Here is a 6,468-nt window from a genome sequence, read left to right as displayed (position 1 = left end):
GCTAGGGGCCCACCCTCAGGGAGCCAGCAGGCAGGAAGCTAGCCAGCCGGAAGACTATTTATAGCTGTTTTCTATAAGATGCCATAGGTATTAACATTTCATGTTTGTTTCAGACAGTCTTGCTTTATAGTCCAGGTTTGCAACTTGCGATCTCCTGCTTTGCCAGGGTTACTGGTGCTGGGGTTACAGGCATGTGCCACCACACCTGGAAGTGCTGTGTATATTTACCCCATTTTAGAGAAAAAGACTGAGCTTCAGAGAGGTTAACTGCTGGTCAAGCAGATGTTCAAACCCACATCTTCTGACTCCAAATATAAAACTTCCTTACCCTTTCCAGTCTCTCTGAACTGTTTGTATGCCTTTCTCGTTTGTCAGTGACAACCCCCGCTCGGTTGTTTAGACTTCCCTGCCTTTTAAAGCTGCTAACACACTGAGGGCTTAGTAAATATTAATGATTTTGATAAATATCATATTGGCAGTATGCCAATATAGATTTAAAAGATGGAACTGATGAATTTAATCTTTCCTCTCATTTTTTACTCTGATTAAGTAAAGGAGTAATTTTTAGTTCAACTTTTTTCTTAATTCGATCTTTGCTCCATTCTTTTAAAAAATAAACACACTTTTGAAGAGTCCTTCTCAGTCCTCTTCCCTCTCTTGCACCCGGATCTCATTCCTTTTGATATACTGTCACTTCCAAACTCTTGTGCTTATACCAGGAAAAGAAAGGGCAGCTTACAGATATCAAATGGAAATTCTTTGATTACTTCTGTCTTTGCGGAAATTCTCTCCTTTTTATTTTATACATAAGAACTGTTGGTAGTTTCCCCCCATTTATATGTCAGTTCTGCACACCAAATGTGGATATAGATTAAAGTGAACTCAGAATAGTGAAACCATTACCATCAGAGAAACATCTCAAATATCTCCAACTCTCAATGGCTTCTGCTGCATTTCTGTAATTGGTACATGCCTGCAGCATGTCAAAAGTAGAGGTACATGGAAAGCAGTCACTCTAATGTCACTACTGCCTAGGGGCAATTCGTCCTCTTGATCATTGATGTCAGTGTTCATGCCAATGGGCAAACAACATTGGAAGCTAAACATACCTACCTTTCCCTAGATCTATCGTATATAAGGACCTCATTAAAAATAAAACCCAAAACATCAATGACCAAATTTAATTATTTTTCTTCGTTTGTCTCCTTTAGCTAAAAATGAATGTTTTGAAATAAAAGCCAAAATAGTTAACTTTTTTGCATATTTTTTGCTAGGCATTATTTTACAAGCTTTAAACCTCAGGACAACCTTTTGGGCACTTTACTGTATCACTTTTAGAGGTAGAAAACTGACTTTCAGCAGGTTCAGTAACTGACTCAAAGTCAGCCTTGCAGTCCAGAAATGCAAATCCAGGAAGGTGGACTACAGGTCCAAATTTTTAACCGTTATTCTGTTCTATTTTCCAAGAGGCCCAGATGTTATATGTCCATAAGAATTTAAGCATAAACATTTAGCCTCTTTTAATGTGAAAAACTTAAGATTTCCCAGTTAGGTGAAACTGAAAGACTGAAAGACTGAAAGACCGAAAGACTGAAAGACTGAAGGAGGAGATAACAAGTTGAAATCTAGCCTGAACAACTTAGTGAGAAATTGTCTCAAAATATATATATATATTTTTGTTTTTTTTTTTTTTTTTGAGACAGGGTCTCGTTATGCAGTTCAGGCTGGCCTTGAGCTCACTTTGTAGCCCAGGCTGGCCTTGAACTCACAGTGATCCTCCTGTCTTAGCCTTCCAAGTGCTGGGATTACAGGTGTGCGCCTCCACACCCGGCCTTGTCTCAAAATACAGAAAGAAAGGCTAGGGATTTGGCTGAGTGTGAAATCCCGGCTTCAATTCCTAGTACTGGAAAAAACAAACAGACAATAGCTCCCATTCAAAGCTTCTTAAATAAAAGGAGGGACTCAATGGTTCCTGTAAGAGATAGAGTGAGAAGGTATATTGCTGACCTCAGGGATGGCTGGATCCAGAGGCCTGAACACTATTAGGGCTCCCTCTCTGTGCTCCCTGCTTCATGTCAGACTCATGCTCTCATACCAGCTTGTGGGGGATACCATGGCGGGGAATTTCCTGGGTAAGCTCCAGATTCACATCTTAACATGAACCAAGAGAGAGAAATATTCATTTTCTGCTGGATCTAGAGAAAAAATTACGGTGAAAAACTAATTGGCCAGCAGTGGTGGCACATACCTGCAATCCTAGTACTTGGGAGGCTAAGGCAGGAGGAGCCGTGAGTTCAAGGCCAGCCTGCACCACATAGAGAGATCCTGTCACAAACAAAACAAAACAAAACAAAACAAAACAAAACAAAACCCACAAATACTTACTGGTTCATTTTAGGTCATGTGTCCATTCTTGGCCTAAATCCAGACATAACTGCAAGGGTGATTAAAAAAAAACTTCAGTTTGTCCAGTCTGGATCACATGCCCAGCCCTGCATCCTGGAGAGCTAAGTCAGTACCGGAGGAGGAGAGAAATGTATTAGATAGAAAAAAAAAAAATAGCTGTTAACTTACCTAATACTTAAATACTTCCTTGGAGTGTACAAAGTGTTCTCATATTCTTGCCTTTTGAGTTTCAACCATATTGTGAAGAAGGCAGATCAAGTATTATTAAAGGAACAGATTAAGATGGCCACAAGTTCTCTTTCACTCTCTCCATTGAGAGATGGAGTTCATATTCCCTTTACTTGACTCTGATCGGGCCTTATGATACTTATCACATAAAATGTGGCAGAACTTATAACTTCTCATCAGCCTCGTCTTCCAGAGTACCTGCACTTTCTTTCTCTGGGAATGCTCACCCTTAGGACACTCCCTTTCCAAACCTAGCCCCAGGGACTGAGATGTCCAAGCCAGATGGAGAGGGCACAGGCACTCCAGTCAACAGTTCCAGCCAAGCTCTCAGCTCTCAGTGAACAGCAAACACCAACTGCCAGCCAAAATGAGTGAGCCATTTTGCACATTCCAGGGTGGTACGGTTGGCAGCAATACAGAAACAGAACACAAACTAAAGCTCATTGGTTTATGGTTCCACAGGTAGAAAATATCAGAATTGTACTGCTAAGTCTGATGCTCTGACTTGAGCTCACAGGCGATTTCTTTGATTCTTTTTTGTTTGCTACGAAAAACAGAACAAGCCTAAATTCAGAATGTCCATTTTTGGCATTTCTACCCAGGGTGCCAGGGGCAAGTGGAGCATGTATTTTGCTCATTCATTACAACATTTGAGAAGCTCTATGTGCCAAACAACTGAGCAAAATGCACTCCTGGTTCTCAGGGATCTTGAAGTCTATTCAACAGGGAGCCTCATATACAGCTCACTTCAATAAAAATTCCTAACAGCATGGGGGCATAGTGCAGGGAGCTTCTGGAAGCCATGGCCAGGCACTAGCCTAGCCTGAAGCATGAAATAATAGGTATACTTTTTGTTGGGTAAAAAAGGGTATCTCTGAATCTGTGTCAAGGAGGTTGAAGAATATGTTTTAAATGAATACAATTATTCATCAGGATAAATGTGACAGAAATGGGTAGGGAGGCAGGGAAGAACTCAAATATTTGGGAAGAAATGTAAATTCTAATCTTCAGATCGCCCTTCCATTAACATGTATTCCTGATCAAGTAACTGGATCTCTCCATTTCTTAGTCTGTAAATCTAAGGTGGGATTACAGTATTTCTTTGTTGTCTACTTAAGAGTTCCTTACTCTGACACCCTGTCTTTATGTCTGGTGTTTCTTAGGTTGGTCCTTAGTTTATTGCTTTCTCACTCCATAAATGCTACTTAAGTGATCTTGTGTTTTTGTTATTATTCATATGACAATGAAGCCCTTATATATCTAGCCTAAATTTTCTTGAGGGCTCCCTCACAAAGCATTTGGTTCTTTGTTTCACATCCCTGGATGTTCCATGGGTACCTGGAGTTCAAAATGTGAAAGACCTCTTGTTATGGCTTGTATCTAGATGCCCCCATAAGCCTCATGTAGTCATAGGAGGGGCTCTTTGGAGTGGGTGGATCCAGGGTATGTGATCCTGGATCAAGAATATGATGCTGGGATTAAGAGTGTGAGTGCTAACCATCCTAAGAGACAGAAAGAGGGCTGGTGTGGTGGTTGTCTCTCACTTGCTGATTGCTGCCTTCTGCCTGCACTACTTTGCCATGGACTGTTTCTCCTCCACAATGCCCCTCTGCCATGCCACCCTGCCTTGGAGTCAGTCATCTATGAACTGAAACCTCCACAAACTGTGAGTTAAATAAACTTTTCTTCCCTTAACTTATGGGTCTTGTGTATTTTGTCTCAGCAAAGAGAAAAAGTAACTAAGACACCTCTCTACATACTATTACTAACTGATCTTTCCCTTGAGAATCAAGAATCAACACTGCTATCGAAGCTAGTGACTTGTAAGATTAACTTTATTCTCTCTCTTCCATCAACCTCACATGCAACTGTTTGTCAAATGCTGTTAATTTTTCATCCTAAACATTTCTGGAATTTATCCCTTTGTATAACTATCCAAAAAACACCTCAAATTCAAAATATTCAAAGCTTAACTGTATACTTCCCCCTCTCCAACTTGTTCTTCTATCCTGTGTGTTCTACTAGGATATTATCCCCATCACTCAGTTGCCTATCATAATCATATAATCACCAATACCTGATATCTGGCTTCCTATTTGTTTCTTTAATCTACCCATTTCTCTGCATCTTCAATACTATTTAATTTCCTGCAGTACTTCCATCAGTTTTCCTGCCTTCTATACTTACCCCTTCTGACCTCTTCTCTACAATTCAGCCAAACTTCCCATCTCCACTCCCATTTTCCAATTCTTTGATTCCTAATATGTTTAATCCTGTCGTCTGTGAAATCTAGGAGAGTGATAATCCATTTATCCTTGTCTGTTCTGTACCTGGCACAGTACACCTGGCAACAGTAGATGCTCAAGAAAAGCTGTATTGTATGAACCTATGCTCACTCCCTCTCTGATTATAGGTCACTTATAATAGCAAGTTAAGTCTGCGACATGTTCTAGATCCCGAATATCTGTAGAGGCACACAGTAATATGATAGAGCTCATGGTCCTATGAACTGCAGGCTTAACTGAAAGCTATCAGACACCTACTGCACATAATAGGGTAAATGAATTGTGCTGTCAGTACATAAAAGGATGTAGGTCTCAAGACATCTTTCATCATAGAATCTTAAAACTAAAGTAACCCTCATGGTTTGTTTCTCTGGTGTAAGAAACCAAAAGTGTAAATAAGGACCAGAATGTATAATAGCTATTGGGAAATAGGACAAAAAAATGTTCAAATGACGAGAGGAACAAGGGAGGGGGAGGGAAGAGAGGGAAAAAAGGACAAGAAAAAAAAGACAAAAGGAAAAACTGCAAATAAAGCTTTAGTAAATAAGGAGGGGAAGAGGGGTTGAAGGGAGGGGAATGGGAAAAGAGAAGGAGCAAGATATATTATGTACAGGTACAAATTCTCTATGATGAATGTAATCATTATGTATATCTAAAATGCACCAATAAAAAAAAAAAGTAACCCTCACGGATCCTGGAAAATATCTTCTTCTTGGTAGATCTGTAAAAGAAGCACGTTGGGAGAGTTTGGAGAATCGAAATAATCCTCAAAGCCTTGGCAAATGTGAGAAACCAGGGTCTACGCAGCAAAGCGCATGCTAGAGCGCGTGCGCGGGGCACTTTCCCGCGGCGGGGCCCTTCGGCGGCCCCGAGGGAGGCGGGACCTGGCAGATGCCCGCGATTTGTCCCCACCATTGGCGGGCGGTTTGAATGCCGGAAGTGACGATGGGCGCTGACCGCCGCGCAGGCGCACAAACGGTTGTTGGCAAGCTGCTCTGGAGGGTCTGCTGGGCTTCTTTCTCTGAGTACAACTCTGGCCGCTGGATTCCCCTTCCTAGGTAAGTGCCGGGTGCACAGGCTCCCTGAGGCCGGGAACTGTGAGTGTGCTCCGAAAAAAGGGGTCGCGCGGGACGCAGCCTGGTCCGCGCGCCTCCGGCCTTGGCAGGCTGAGGGCCCTGGCTGCGGGCGGATGGCTGCCGTGACGAGCGCAGGCTTGGGGCTGCGTGGGGACCGGGCTGCCGGCCTCCAGCGCGGCGCTGCGTGCGCTCCGGGCGGGGAGCGCGGCCTCCTCTGCGCCCTCCGGCTCCCTGAGCTTCCCCGGGGCTGCGTGGCGGTCCCGCCGCACACGCGTCCCCGAGTCACCCGAGAATGTGGCCGGGAGCCCTGTAGCCTCTGAGCCTTTCCTGGGGTCGTTCTTGTAAAGAGCGAGCTCTCTTGGGGTCCACCTCGGTTGATTTCTCTACTATGTTATTTCACAAATTCAGTTTGTAAAAGTGTCCATCAAACAGATCTTTAGTACTTAAAGTGTGTTTAGTGTTTTTTTTTTTTT

The 6,468-nt window shown here is 42.9% G+C and overlaps 1 protein-coding gene across 1 annotated transcript in view; it reads left to right on the top strand.

The window, feature by feature from the left end:
- Positions 1-5,894: 5,894 nt before the first annotated feature.
- Cep295 (centrosomal protein 295kDa) overlaps positions 5,895-6,468 on the top strand; it is a 54,036-nt gene continuing 53,462 nt past the window's right edge. The window contains 1 exon segment of the mRNA XM_013511832.1: positions 5,895-5,977. The gene's annotated coding sequence lies outside the window, so the exon portion shown is untranslated.

The sequence above is a fragment of the Chinchilla lanigera genome, unplaced genomic scaffold (assembly GCF_000276665.1).
Source record: "Chinchilla lanigera isolate Chin_1 unplaced genomic scaffold, ChiLan1.0 scaffold00013, whole genome shotgun sequence".
Classification (NCBI taxonomy): Eukaryota; Metazoa; Chordata; class Mammalia; order Rodentia; family Chinchillidae; genus Chinchilla; species Chinchilla lanigera.
This window is presented reverse-complemented; position numbering and strand designations above follow the sequence as displayed.